General features: G+C 42.6%; 1 protein-coding gene across 5 annotated transcripts in view; it reads left to right on the top strand.

Moving 5' to 3' along the window:
• The window catches only part of clcn3 (chloride channel 3), a 159,461-nt gene that overhangs the window by 50,814 nt on the left and 93,179 nt on the right, over nt 1-15,468 (top strand). The gene's annotated exons all lie outside the window — the stretch shown is intronic.

The following is a 15,468-nucleotide window of genomic DNA, read 5'->3' as shown; positions in this document are numbered from 1 at the left end:
TTCTTCAACACTTTCTCCTTAAACAAAACCTCTCAGTGAAATGTAATATGTTAGATAGGGATTTTCACCGTGACTTGGATATTTATCAAGGTTCCTTATGATATGTAAAATCCTGTTCGTATTATTAATGTGCTATTGTTTTAAATTGTATTCGATGCCAGGCACTTTAAGTACTGGACTAAAATGGTTTCACAAAGAAATCCAGTGTTACATATTAATCTCCGCACTGTAGCTCAGTCTTTCTCTCTTCCCCTCCCACCTCCCTCACACCAGTGAAGCTTGGTTTCAGTCCAGAGGTTAAGAACTCCAATCGTATTTGCAGTATAAGGTGTGCCTGCTCGAGCCGTGCAGCTTTTCTCTTTCTGTTAATTCTTTTGTTAATGCCGCATAAGCAGCATCATTCTTAGCTTGATATTGCGGATTTGTGCAGGGTTAATTTGGAACTGCTCTGGTAAAGCTGACGCAGGCCTTGTTTGCAGTAGGTGGTGATTTAAAATAGGTTAGTATGCCTCAAGGCATGATGCATTGTTAAAGTTCGGATCTTGGCATCTTGTTTTTTTTTTAGCGTGTCTGGCTTTGTTGCAATTTATGGAGAAAATTTTCTGTTTGATAATTAACATAAATTAGGAGTTCAAGTATTCAAACTATATCTGCAGGACTCTGTTCTTTCCTTTGGAGAAGCTGTAGTGTTTTATGTTATGATAAATATGGTTAGTCCTGGAAGATTGAGATCTTGTTTAATTGTTCCAATTTATTAACATGTTCTATACTGTATCGTTCATTGTTAACAATGGAGAAGAAATTGATGTCTGGTTTTATTATTTTCCACGGACAGACAGTTGGCTGATATTGTAAGAATTGCCTTTGGTATTTTCTTCACTTCACTTCTCTTTTAAAATGGTTGATGTTTTATTTGGTGAAGTGTCATCTCTTTCTTTCGAAAGTACACAAAGATGGCACTAGTTTTTTTTTACAGAAACGGTTTCCTCTGGGATGTGCTGAATGCTAATGTAATGACAGAATAGACACATCTGTCAATTAAACCAAATGCTGTTGTCTTTGCAGATTTCTCAGCATTTGTGTTTATGTACAGTTGTACAAGAAGTACATTGTTGCTCTGCGGAGTTTATAATGCTTCCTTTTGGAATAACAATTGATACGTTAATTCTTTGAAACTAGTGCTGGTGCTTAAAAGCCAGAAGAATATTTTTGGAAAGTAGTAGTTCAAATTGCCTACTTTGTTGATTTTTGCAGCTTCAACATATAAGAATCATGAGATGTCATTTCCCCATTTATTTTGATAATACATAGTGCTTTTATAAAGGTAAAACTAAATATTTGTAATGGTTTGTTTGCCTGTGATTGTAACTTTACGGACTAAAGAGTTGAGGAAAGGTGTTGATCCCATCCAATAAGCATTGTAGGTTAAATGCAATTTTCATTCATAATACATCCATGCTTTGCTGTCCTTTTGAAATGTTGGAAAGCACGAGGGAGCCGTTATTTATGCCTTGCCTTGGGCAAGACCTGATTCCCATGCATACCCTTACTCCCATTATCTTAGATTGAAATAGAGTGTATCGGTACGTGTTTTTATCTGCAGATCTTTCTAAAGTACTTTATATTATATATGGACAAAACAATGTCACACAGAAGCTTGCTTGAACTAAAGAGGTGACTGCCTTTTGTCAACTCTGAGGACATTGTTCAAACAAATCTTGTTGATTTGGAAGCCTCAAAATGCTCTTCAGGTTCGAAGAGTTTGAAGCATAGGCAATGTATTGATTCAATGGAACTACTGTTTAATTTTGGTTAACTGGAATTTTGGTCAATTCTACTTGCACGTTAGTTATTTAGATTATCATAGTGTGTCTCATTAACATGACATGGTGTCAGATTCTGTTTGATAACCCTCCTGTGAAACACCTGGGCTCTAGATTAATAGTGCTATATAAATGCATGCTGTTGTTGCTCCCAGAAACTTCTTTGTTTGCCTTGTAGTAATCAACGGTAAGATGGGATATGTAACTTTAGATTTTAAAAAGCATCCAACAATGTCCACCAGAAAGAGGTTGTGTGCTGTTGGTTTGCAGGTAGGTAACTTCTGTGTTGGCCTCCATACTCCTCCTCTTCCTTCAGGTACCCGATCCTTGGGCACCTTCAATGCCATCAGAGGGCATTGGTGACCATGGACTTCAATTGAATTGGTCCATGACTATGCTTGACGAATTGTTGCAGTGGTTTGCATTGCCTTCGGCAGTATGGTTGACCAGCCAACACTCCCATTCTTACCACTTGCCATCAAGACGTATTGGTTCAGTCATACTCAATGGCCCGACTGATGAAGGCAAGCATGCCATATGCCTTCCTGGCTACCTTATCCACCTGTGTTGCTGCTTTCAGTGATTGGTGGACATGTACGCCCAGATCTCTCTGCCTGTCAATACTACCGTTTACTGTATAATTGCTACATGCATTGGACCTTCCAAAATGCATTATCTCAGTTGTCTGGATTAAACTCCTTCTGCCATTTTTCCGCCCAAGTCTCCAACCAGGTTTGCAACATCACCTCCACACTCAGACAATGAAGAGAGGGATAGAAAAAAGCTTTTACAGTACGGAGACCACAGTGAAAGTAGATATTGGGTTCAGAGTCCAGATCAAAGTCCAATTGAGTTTACCGAGATTGGCTGGCTGAAAACCAAGTTTGTAGAATTTACTTCCATCGTGTTGCTGACTTCACAAGATGCGATGACACACGCAGATGATGCAGAATTTCCAACAGAAGCAGTGTAGATGGAGCTAGGTGTTTAACCTAGACAGAGCTCCTTTCTAGGGGATTTTCACGAGGGAATATTCACAGTAACTTCATTGCAGTGTTAATGTAAGCCTACTTGTGACACTAATAAATAGACTTATGCTTTCTGTGTGGCTGCTGGTCAGGTGTTAAAGGGCAGACTAAGCTATTTTGTTCGGCAAAACAATATTACTTGTTCCACAAGCCAGAGGCCTAGGTCACATGACCCTCCCCTCTCCACCAAGTCTTCAACAAAGGATGCGTACCCATTGTCTGGAATTTGTCTGGGTCTCAAATGTCCCAGCCATTATGAATTTAAAGGGATGCTTGAGAGGCCTTTCATCTTCCCCTGTCTCCTGCTGGCAAATTTGGGTTATCAAATGCAAGTGGCTCTTTGAAGTTAAGCTGTGCATTTCCCAGGCGATCATTAGTGGCTCCTCAGAGATAACGAGATATGTATTTTCACAAAACTTCAAAGTGTTGCTTTTGTTCTGGGGTCACAAACAGGCACAGGTTCAGCCATTTTAAGAGCTGTGTTAAGCCACGGTCCAGTTTTAAAGTTTTGAAATAGCAGTGAGTATAGTGCGTGTACATATTCTATAAAAACAACATGCAGTGCGAGGTCATCGTCCACCACAGTTGTTTGTAACAAAGAGCATCAAATGCCGAAAATTTGAAAATATTACAAATCTATTTTTAAAAATCAGCCATGTGACCAGATTGTCATTAAAAGCCATCTGGTTCACAAATGTCCTTTAGGGTTTCCCCACTTTTTAAAGATTTTTAAAATCTGCTAACCTTACCTGGTCTGGCCTACATTTCTCTCTGGACCCACAGCAATATAGTTGTCTTTTAACTGCCCTCTGAAATAGCCGAGCAAGCACTCAATTGTATCAAACCATTGCGAAAAGTCTAATCAGAAGAAGCATATCACCCGGCATGGACTTAATCACCAGTCATGACAAAAGCCAGTTGACCCTGCAAAATTCTCCTCAATAACTTTGGAGACTTGTGCCACAGTTGAGACAGCTGTCACACTGAGTTGTCAAGCGTGAATGGAATTTTGTCGGCACTCAACCAGGGACAACCCCGCCGCAACTGTTTTTAGGATCCTTGACTACATTATTTTGGCTGTCCTGCCAAAGAAGGTTAGTTACTGTTGGGGGTCATATTCCTTTAAAGGGCGTTCTGGCCGTAAGTGCTGCTGGCTCAATCAACTGTGTCAACAGCACCACTGGGAATGGTGGCCACTGGGTCTGGAAGTCAACCAAGAAGGGTTCTTCGGTCACCGGAGCCAGACGGACAGACACTTGTGTGGGGTGGGGGAGGGGTGGTTGCTGCAGGGACGGTCATTCCCACCGGGGCTTCTCCCTGATTAGGAAGCACGATTTACAAGCCTACAGGTAAAATGTCTGCAATAGCAGGCAGAAGTACTCACTTGGTTTGAGGGCAGGAAGTCCACCCTCTACATTTCCCATCACTGATTAGATGTTTCGGGACCAAATGTTCTAGTGGAGTGGGGTTAAATATTGGAGTTGGGATGTAGGGGATGGGTTACAGGTTAGTGTGTGGAGGAGGAGGAGGATGGGAATCGGTGAAAGGAAGCTGGAAAAATAATTGTGGGATTAAAGGCTAGGGAAATGCAAAGTAGAAGAGGGGATGGCAGAAAGGGTATCTTGCTTCTATCTTTGATTTGCTCTCCTGTCTTGTATCTTGTTCAGAGCTCTCTCATTAAGCTATTTTGGGCTGAATTGCTATCTTTGTCAACCTTTTGCTTCTGATGCTGTTTTCTGTCCTGACCTCTTCTCCGAATCCCATCCCCCCCCGACTGTAATTTCTGACCACGTCATCTGATTAGCAGAGCTTCAAGCATTTGATGAGCAATTATAGTTGTTGCAATATTAAACTTATTGAAGTATAAAATATTGTAATTGGTAAGATATTGAAGAATGAATCAAGTATACATTTGAGATCTGTGAAACAGAGTTGCTGAGGGGAGGGGAGTGAAAAATACCTAAGTTGGAACTCTTGTCTGATTGGTTTGGGTTCCTGTGGGTGCTTGGTGTCTGGAACAAGCTGCCAGAGGTAGTAGTAGAGGCGGGTCCAATTTTGTCTTTTAAAAAGCTTTTAGACAGTTACATGGGTAACATGGGTATAGAGGGATATGGGCCAACCGCGGGCAATTGGGACTAGCTTAGGGGTTTTAAAAAAAAGAGCGGCATGGACAAGTTGGGCCGAAGGGCCTGTTTCCATGCTGTAAATCTCTATGATTCTATGGTAAAGTTATATTATATGACAGAAGCACTGGAATTGCAGTTAGAGAAACAAAATAGGTTTTTGGGATAGAGTCGCAGTTTCATAGATTAAAATAATATTGATTATCACCTCATTAACGTTTAATGTGACAGTGATTTATATCTAACACTCCACTGTGATTTCTTTTCATCTATTAAAGAATACATAAAATTGATGGCTGGTGAATGCAAAAGCAGAAAATCCCGATCACAGTTTCCGTGTGGAATTGAACTGAAAATGATCATTTCTATTCATCGGGCTGGTTCCAAAGGTCACAGCCTATTTTACCTCTGATTCAGTATTCCATAGAATCCCTACAGTGCAGAAAGAGGCCATCCGGCCCATCAAGTCTGCACCGACTCTCCAAAAGAGCATCCCACCCAGGCCCTCCCCTCCACCCTATCCCTGTAACACCCACACATTTAACATGGCCAATCCACCTAACCTGCACATCTTTGGACTGTGGGAGAAAACTGGAGCACTCGGAGGAAACCCACGCAGACACAGGGAGAACGTGTAAGCTCCACACAGTCACCCAAAGCCGAAATTGAACACGGGTCCCTAGCGCAGTGAGGCACCAGTGCTAGCCAACGTGCTGCCCTAAAATTGATGATAGAAAACTGAGACTAGCTTTAAATTCCTGATTTTTATGGATTGAATTTAAATTCCACTAGCTGCAGTGGTGGGATTTGAACCCATGCTTGCAAAGATTACAAGTCTAATAAGATTACTACTATGCCACCATCTCCCCTATTCCTCTCTAAGAAAATTATGTCCTTCACCCTGTTAAAAATTTCTAATATCATCCCCCTCATCATCAAAGATGTAAGTAGTGAAGTGTTCATCTGGCAGTAAGGGGTCTTCAGTTGCAAGCAATAAAAAAAACTAACTTCAGAAAGTAAATCAAAGAAAAAGATTTAATAAAGAAACTTCATTACAGCAACCCTCAGGCCCCTGGGCCACACAAGCTCCCAACAATCCCCATCTGCTTTCCATTTATACCTGGTCAGCTGATCACATCATTTTGCTATTGGTTACATTACAACATGGAGTACAGCAGGGATCTGTTCTTGGCCCGCAATTCTTCACAATTTACATTAATACCTGAAGGAAGGAATAGAATGTAAGGTTTCCAAATTTGCCGATGATACGAAGATAGGTGGAAGGCCATGTTGTGATGAGGATACTGTATTCTGAAACAGGACATAAATAGATTGGATGACAGGCTGAAAGCCTGGTGAATAAGATTTAATGTGTGGAAGTGTCAGGTCATGCACTTTGGTAGGAGGAATCAAAAGGCAGATTATTATTACCTAAATGGAGAGAGACTGCAGGTGAGTGAAGCACAGAGGGATCTAAGTGTTCCAGTGCACAAATCACTAAAAGCTCGCAGTTTGGTCCAGCAAGTAGTTGAAAAGGCAAACAGCATTTTGGACTTTATTGCAAAAGGGCTGGAGTTTAAAAATAGGGAGGTTTTGTTGCAATTCTACAGGATGTTGTTGAGGCCTCACCTGGAATCGCGCATATAGTTTTGGTTCCCCCCTACCTGAAAAATGTTTTTTGTTTTTAACCTTGGAGGCAGTCCAACGGAGATTCACCAGGCTAATTCCTAGGATGAGACGGTTGTCCTATCAAGAGAGACTAAATAGTCTGGGTCTGTATTCCTTGGAATTCGGAAGAGTGAGGAGTGACCTTATTCAAACATATAGGCTGGAATTCTCCCAAACAATTCTGTGTCGAATTTGTATGAAAACTGGAGTAATTCATGCTGTTTTTTTCAGTGGGAGTTCAGAAAAGAATCTCCCACACTCTGTGCACTGCAGAGATCATTAGTCTGTATATCATTATAAAGCTGTGGGTGGGGCCTACCCCTATAGGGGAGGCCAGCAGCATAGCGCTGAGCAGGCCACTGTGGATGCGCCGATCTGTCAGCAGTGAGATTGGTGCATGCACAGTGGTGCTGCGATGCCGGACTCCTGATTGCTGGCCAACCCCGCGATCCGCGCATTGCCAGCTCTCCGAGCCCCCCTCATGGGCTGATCAATGGCCCCCTGACCATTCCTAGGCCAGCCTCAAACCTCTCCAGCCCCCGCATCATCCCGACAGTTACGCCCCTCCCTGCTGTGCCGACCCCCTCCCCCCACCAAGCAGGCTTAAACCCCCCCCACCCACCCCCAGCCCGCCCCAATTGCTGGCCTCCTTCCTTCCTTCCTGACCGCAGAATGGCAGCAGGATCCCCACCCCCACCGATCACCCTACCAGGTCCCGCCCCCATAGGACACCACTTGCACTGCCCCATGCCCCCCTGGGTATTGTCACTTTGCCCCTAGGGCAGTGCTAAGGGGCACAGGCTGACACTGCCAGGGTGCCAATACCCAGGGGCACCCCCCTTTCACCCGACCCTCTGGGGGGGCCCCAATTGTCCCCCCCACTTCACTCCAGCAGGGTCAGGTTGTCAGTTCCCCGAAAGTGGGGAGCTACTTTAATCCCCGCTGGAGTGAACCACTCTGGTGAGGAAGGAGATGTTAAGGAGCCAGAGATTCCAGTCCCAGGCCCGCTAATCTAATTTAAATGGGATTCAAATAACTATTTAAATGACTTCCATGCCTCCCCGCTGACTTCCCCGCAGAGAGCTGACACCGCTGGAAAGCCCACGCTGGGAGACGCGATTGGGGCAGGAACGCATACACGAACCCCGCGAATCGGCTGATGCGAGAATCTCCCAGCCCGGATGGGAGAATCGCGGCCATAAGATCCTGAGGGGGCTTGACAGGGTAGATGGTGAGATGTTTTCACTAGTGGGAGAGTCTTGAACAAGGGGACAGAGCTGCAAGATTAAGGGCCGGTCATTTAAAACTCAGGTGTGTCAAAATTTCCTCTCGCAGAGGGTGGTGAATCTCTCGAATTCACTGCCCCAGAGGCTGGCGGAGACTAGATCATTGGAAGTATTTAAACTGGAGGTGGATAAATGTTTGATACATTGAGGAATAGAGGGATATGGGGAAGTGGCACGGAAAGGAAGTGGAGGGCAGCATAATTCGCCATGTTTGTATTGAATGGCGGGGCAGGCTTGAAGGACCTGTTGGCCTACTCCTGCTTCTATTTCTTGAATTGTGTTCTTGTGTTCCATTATCTCTTTGGGTGGACCACTTCACCTGTTTACTGTTCTCTACACGATATTAAATCATAGTTCTGTATTTTAACTCAATGGCTGATTTGATATGATTTAAATGTTCTTTTGTGCACTCCCTCCAATGCCAGAGTTTTCCTCTTTTGGTATCGTGTCCCAGAACAATACTCAGGGTGCTGTTTGTGTGTTTAAAACTGCAACTGTCTGATGTTGTTCAGCACACCACAAAACAACATACAGATGTATTCGAGAGGGAGAAAGGAGAGTCGTTAATATTGGTGCCTAGAGTAAAATTGATCAGCTACGAAGAAAGATTAGAGTTTCAAGCTCTTCGGGAAAGAAGCTAGCTGTCAGATGAAACACTAAATTAAGGCACTAACCTCTAATTCGGTAGGCACAATGATTCCCTAACACTCATAGAAATCCCTGTTCTTTTTCATTCAGATTCCTAGCCAAAATTCCATTCACCGATATCTATAAAATCAGTCATTCATCTTATTAGCTGTTCATGAGTAATTTGGCTGCCACATTTGATGATGCCGCCACATTAAAGTCTTAAACATAAGTTCTCAGCCTTCATGGCAGCCACCGCCAATGTCCACGGCTTATCTTAGATTATTGCCCCATAATCACTCAGCTCTTACTGACTGCTGATTGGCAGCTATCACAGCCAACACCAGAGCAGTCAAATGACCTGCCTGATGTCTCACGTCTTTATTGCAAGCCAGCAATTTACTTGCAAAGCTCAACAATAAAACTAAACAACCTCACAATATTTTAATACTTTTAGATCCAACAATAAACTATTATTTTAGAATCATAGTGCAGAAGGAGGCCATTTGGCCCATCGAGTCTGCACCAACCACAATCCCACCCAGGCCCTATCCCTATAACCCCATGCACTTACCCTCGCAAATCCCCCTGACACTAAGGGGGCAATTTAGCATGGCCAATCCAGTTAACCTGCACATCTTTGGACTGTGGGAGGAAACCGGAGCATCTGGAGGAAACCCACGCAAGCACGGGGCGAATGTGCAAACTCCGCACAGACAGTGACCCAAGCCAGGAATTGAACCTGGGTCCCTGGTGTTGTGAGGTAGCAGTGCTAACTACTATGCCACCATGTTGCCTTTTATGACTGGATGCTTGATTTATTATCATTCTCCTCCAATGTTGCTCATCCCACTCACACTCCTGTGCTTCTGAAAGTCGACTGTTCTGTTTGAATTATCGGTGCACAAGGGGATGACAGTTTTGGTAGACCGATGGCTCCTGGCTTTTGGAGACTGTGAGGGGTCTCCAGTAAATACTGCTTGCTCTGCAGCACTGAAAGTGTTGGTTCCATTTACTACAACCTACTTTAGCAAAGTTGGATTTTCAGCAATAACATTAATGAGTAAGCACTGAGTCAGATTTTTTTATTTATGCGATGTTGGTGTCGCTGGCTGGGCCAGCATTTATTGCCCATCCTTAATTACTCTTCATTTCAGGGCAGTTAAGAGCCAAACACATTGTTGTGAATCTGGAGTCACACATGTAGGCCAGACCAGGTAAAGATGGCAGATTTCCTTCCCCAAAGGACATTAGTGAACCAGATGGGTTTTTACGACCATGTTCAATAATTACACTTTTAATTCCAGATTTTTATTGAATTCAAATTTCAACATCTGCCATGGTGGGATTCGAACTCGGGTCCCCGAACATTATCCTGGGTTTCTAGATTACTACTCTCTGGATTACAATGTACAAAAAAACTCAAGATCTCCATGAAATTTTTATAAAGTGGGACGGGGACCTCGGATGCAAAAGGGTTTTAAAAAAACCTGGCCTTTAATATATGAAGTGAAATGTGAATGTAACCACCTCCTTTATTGTTTTACTTTGGAGGAAGGTACGATGGTTATCTTTTATCTTTCTGTTCATCGTGTGCATTCCTCAACCAGCAGGAAGATGCTACTCAGCATTACCACACTCAGTGCAACTTGGGTCAGGAGAGAAATGAAGAGTAGAGAATGGAACTTGGAGCCTCCTGCCACTGTATTACCCCCGATGCCACCCTAGCTACTGCTTTTATTTATAAAGCCATCAAAAATGATGAAAATTAAGAGCTCAAAACATTTTTCCAGCAACCTTTTAGAGTGTTGAATCGCCTATGTTTGTTCCTTGCATGGCAGCAAATTTTATAGTAGCACTGCCTCATGCCAAGTAGAATTGTTTCAGTTCAAAGACCAGAGAAAGCTGATGGCTTTCAACAATCAATTAATTATGAGTCAGGTAATAGATCTTTCAAGAAGTGCATTTATGTAGATAATTGAAACGACCAGTGCTAACTTACCCTCTGAATTATTTATAACTCAATTGTAGTAAACTGGAATTGAAGTTTTTTTTCTGGAGCAGCTCATGAAGAAATGCTGGTATGTGAACAGAAACATCTGCCTTATAAATAGAGCAATTTATTTTTACATGTCTATCTTGAGGTCCATAAAGGGGACTGGTAGTGGTGCTGGCAATAAATGTTTCTCTTCGTTCACCTTCAGAGCTCTGAATGGCATTTGATTTGATTTAATATTGTCACATGGATTAGTACACAGTGAAAAGTATTGTATTTAGAGTATGAAGTATTTAGAGTTTTGAAGCACATGCTGCATTGAGATTAAAGTTAATTGTGTAAAAAAAAAGTGCTTTCCATTCCTTTTCTGACATGCGTTTTATAAAATGTTTCTGAATTGTGATCAAGGGCTTTTTCAACAAAATAAATTGAGTTCAATTTTGATGTGCATGGAGGTTACTGTGAAATCAATTCAGAGTCCAGTACGGTGAATGAATTGATTTGGGTGATTTTTGGGTGGTATTCATTTGAGTTCTATGCCAGGCTCAAGCTTGCACCCAAGGTGCTGCCAGGATATTTCCAGGCTGATAGCACCTTGGGTGCAAGCTTCTTGATAAACTAACTGGCTCCTTTCAATAAGAATTCATTTTAGCGATACTTGATTTATTTTTTGCCCTCACAGTTTTCTTCCTTTCTCTCGAGATGTTACTCTGGCCTAGTAATTATGCCAACACATTAAATTTGCTAATAGGAACATAGGACCCAAGAGTAGGCCATTTGGCCCCTCGACCTGCTCCGTCATTCAACTAGATGGCTGATCATCTACCTCAAAGCCATCTTCAATATCCCTGTATCCTTGATGTTGTTGGTAAGAAGAAATCTGTCAACCTTCAAAGATGTGCGGGTTAGGTTGATTGGTCATGCTAAAAAATCGCCCCTTAGAGTCCTGAGATGTGTAGGTTTGAGGGATTAGCGGGTAAATATGTAGGGATATGGGGGCAGGGTCTGGGTGGGATTGTGGTCGGTGCAGACTCGATGGGCCGAATGGCCTCCTTCTGCACTGTAGGGTTTCTATGATTCTTCTTTGAGCATACTGACTGAACCTCCATGGCTGTCTGGAGAGAGAATTCCAAATATTTACCACCCTCTGACTGAAGAAATTCCACCTCATCTCATTTCTAAACGGACCGCCCTTATTCTGACACTGTTCTAGATTCAAATTGCTGTAACTAGGGAAACATCCTTCCTGCAAATACCTTATTGAACCATGTAAAAAGTTTGTACACTTCAACAAGGTCACTTCTCATTCTTCTAAACTCGAGAGAATACAGGCCCGATTTCCTCAATCTCTCCTCATAGGCCAATCCTGCCATCGCAGGGATTAGTGTGGTGATCCTTTGTTGAGCTCCCTCTACGGCCAGTATATCCTTCTTTCGGTAAGGAAAGATAAACTGTGCACAGTACTCCAGGTGTGGTTTCAGCAAAGCTCTATTCAATTTCAGTAAGACTTCCTTACTCCTGCACTCAAATCCCTTGGAATAAAGGTTACAATACCATTTGCCTTCCTAATTGCTTATTGCACCTGCATGTTAGCTTTCAGTAACTTATGATCAAGAACACCCAGATCCTTTTGGACAACAGTGCTTCTCGATATCCCCCCATTTAAGAAATATTCTTTGTTTCTGTTTTTCCTACTGAAATAGGTAACTTCACACCTATTCACATTGTACTCCATCTGCCATGTTTTTGCCCATTCATTTAGTCCATCTAAATCTTCTAGAAGCCTCTTGCCATCCACCTCACAATTCACATTCCCACCAAGTTTTGCGTCATCGGAATTACATTTGGTCCCCTCATCTAATCATCGATATTGGCTGCGAATAGCTGTGGCCCAAGCACTGACCCTTGTGGTACCCCACTAGTCAACCTGAGAATGTTCCTTTTATAACAGAGATAGAGATGATGGCCGTAATTTTACAGGCACGCCCGCCCCAATTCCGGAGGCGGGCGAAGCTCGGAGAACGGCATTCTCCATTGGCCTCAGGCGGGATCATACGAACTTCGGGCGGATCTGCCGGTGGAAATTGTGCCCAATGTTTCAAGTCCATATGAGTGTTCAGAGATGAAGAGGAATCATATGGACTCGCCATGTTAACTCCATTTTCACTCCCCAGACCGGCTGAGCTTCTCCAGTATTTTCTGTTTTTGCCTTAGGTTCCCGCATCTGCTGTATTTTGCTTTTATTTTAATTGCCATTTTATTCCTACTGAATGTTTTCTGCCCACTAACCAGTCCTCAATCCATGTCAGTATATTACCCCAATCCCATGTGCCCTAATTTTGCTTACTAATGTGTGACCTCATCAAAAGCCTTCTGAAAATTCAAATACACCACATACACTGGTTCTCCCTTATCTAATTTGCTAGTAAGATCCTTAGAAAATGTCAGCATGTTTGTCAAAGATCCATGTTGACTCTGACCAATTCTACCATTATTTTCCAAGTGCCCAGTTATCATCTCCTTTATAATAGATTCTAGCATTTTTCCTTCTGCTGATGTCAGGCTAACACATCTGTGATTCCTTGTTTTCTCTCTCCCTCTTCTCCCACCTCGAGTGGGATTACATTTGCCATCTTCCAATTTGCAGGCACTGTCCCAGAATCAATAGAATTTTAAAAGGTGACCACAAATGCATCCACTACCTCTGTAGCCACCTCTTTGAACACTAGGTTGTAGATCATCCAGTCAAGAGGGTTTATCAACTTTTAAGTCCAATTAATTTCTCCTGCACTACTTTATTTACGAATACTAATTTCTTTCAGGTCCTCAATCTTGCTAGTCTCTCGACTCCCCAATATTTCGGAGGCTCTTTTATGTCTTCCCCTGTGAAGACAGACACAAAGCATTTATTTTGTTTCCCTGCCATTTCCTTATTCCCCATTATAAATTCTCCTGTCTCTGTTTGTTATGGGCCCACATTTGTCTTTACTAACTTTCCTTTTTACATACCCATAGAAGCTTTTACAGTCTGTTTTCATGTTTCTCACTAGTTTATATATTCTATTTTTTTTCACCTTCTTTATCAATTACTTGGTTCTCTTTTGCTGAATTCTAAAATGCTTCCAATCCTCAGGGTTACGCCTTTTAATAAGCCTCCTCCTTCGATCGAGTAGAATCTTTAACTTCTCTGGTTAGCCATGGTTGAATCACTTTCTTGCTGGCATTGTGTGCCTTAAAGGAATGTAAGAAGTCTCACAACACCAGGTTAAAGTCCAACAGGTTTATTTGGTAGCACGAGCTTTCGGAATGCAGCTCCTTCATCAGGTGAGTGCCCTGATGAAGGAGCAGCGCTCTGAAAGCTCGTGCTACCAAATAAACCTGTTGGACTTTAACCAGGTGTTGTGACTCTACTTACTGTGCCTATCCCAGTCCAATGCCAGCAATTCCACATTAAAGCAATGTAGTTTTGTTGCAAACCATGCATTAACTATTTTAATACTAGCTATTTTCACCTATCGTTATAGCTTTTAATGTCATAACAGGAAGAGAGATTAAAGTGTTCTTTACACAGTGAGTTGTTATGATCAGAAATACACTCCTTAAAATAGTATTAGAAACAGATTCAATAGTGATATTCAAATGGGTATTGGATGTCTACTTGGAGTTGAAAGTTTCCAGGGCAATAGGGAAAGTTCCAAAACCCTGCCCTATCAGGATAGCTCTTTCAAAGAGCTGGCATTGTACTGTTCAGTATTATTACATAAAGCAAACATCACAGATGAAAAAGACTTGAAATAAAAACAAAAAGTGCTGGAAACACTCAGCTGCTCTGTCAGCATCTGTGGCGAGGAGGAGTTAATAGGTGTGATTTTGCGCCCGTATTTGCCGTGAGTGCAAAAGGCAAGATGGACACAAAATCTCACGAGAATCGGAAAACAAGATTCTCGCTGGTGAGATCTCGTTTTTCGATTTTCCTTGCCCCTCGCTGGTGATTCCACTTTCAGGGCGGGAACCTCATTTAAATGCATTTGAATGAATTTAAATGCATTGAAATACATTTAAATGTGCCGTGGATGTGCCGGGACAGGCCCTCTGGGGCGCCTCAAGGAGTGGGATTGTGTGTGTGTGTGTGTGTACCTCTGTGTGTGTGTGTGTGTGTGTGTGTGTGTACCTGTGTGCCCATGCGTCTGTGCGTGAGTGTGTCTGTGTGTGTATGCGTGTGTCGTTCCGTCAGTGTGGCAGCAACGAGTGCCAGAGAATCTGATGAGAACACTAGGCTATGACGCTGGGGTCACATCAGGTGTCGTGCCCCAGCCAGCACTCTGGGCGGAATCCTGCACTCTTGTTTTGAGTGTAGTATGATGTTCCTTCCAATTGTGTAGGAAGAGTCATATTAAACGTGAAACTTTCACTCTGTTTCTCTTTCCATGGAGGCTGCCAGACTGACTATAAAATGTTTCAACACTTAGTTTTTATTTAGTCTTTGACCAGTTGCCTAACATTACACCGTTACAATTTGAGTGCGAAACGCTCATTAAAATGGTTGGATCTGTCGACTACTTCTGAACAGACCGACTTGATCTTTGGCTGAGCTACTGATTGTGTAATCCCCATTGACACGTTGCTACAACCAATTTTTAAAAACCTTTTAGTGCATGGTCAGACTAATTCCTACTTTCAGTGGTCGCTACTGTTAATGAAATAGAAGCGTGGTTTGCTTTTCAACTATTTTGGAAAATTTTTAAGCTGCCAAATGATTCAAATGCCTTGATAGAAAATTGTCCATTGGGTCAATTTGTTCTGGTGGTACAATTGCTTGGTCAAGTGCTTTGCTACTACACCAATCTACTGAGAAAGCAGCGTTGTTTTTCAGTGCATCCAGTAAAGCAGGACTTGGACAGTGAATCATGCAACACA

Source organism: Mustelus asterias, chromosome 6 (assembly GCF_964213995.1).
Source record: "Mustelus asterias chromosome 6, sMusAst1.hap1.1, whole genome shotgun sequence".
In the NCBI taxonomy this organism is placed as follows: domain Eukaryota; kingdom Metazoa; phylum Chordata; class Chondrichthyes; order Carcharhiniformes; family Triakidae; genus Mustelus; species Mustelus asterias.
Note: the sequence above shows the minus strand (reverse complement) of the source record. Positions and strands in the feature narration are given on the sequence as shown.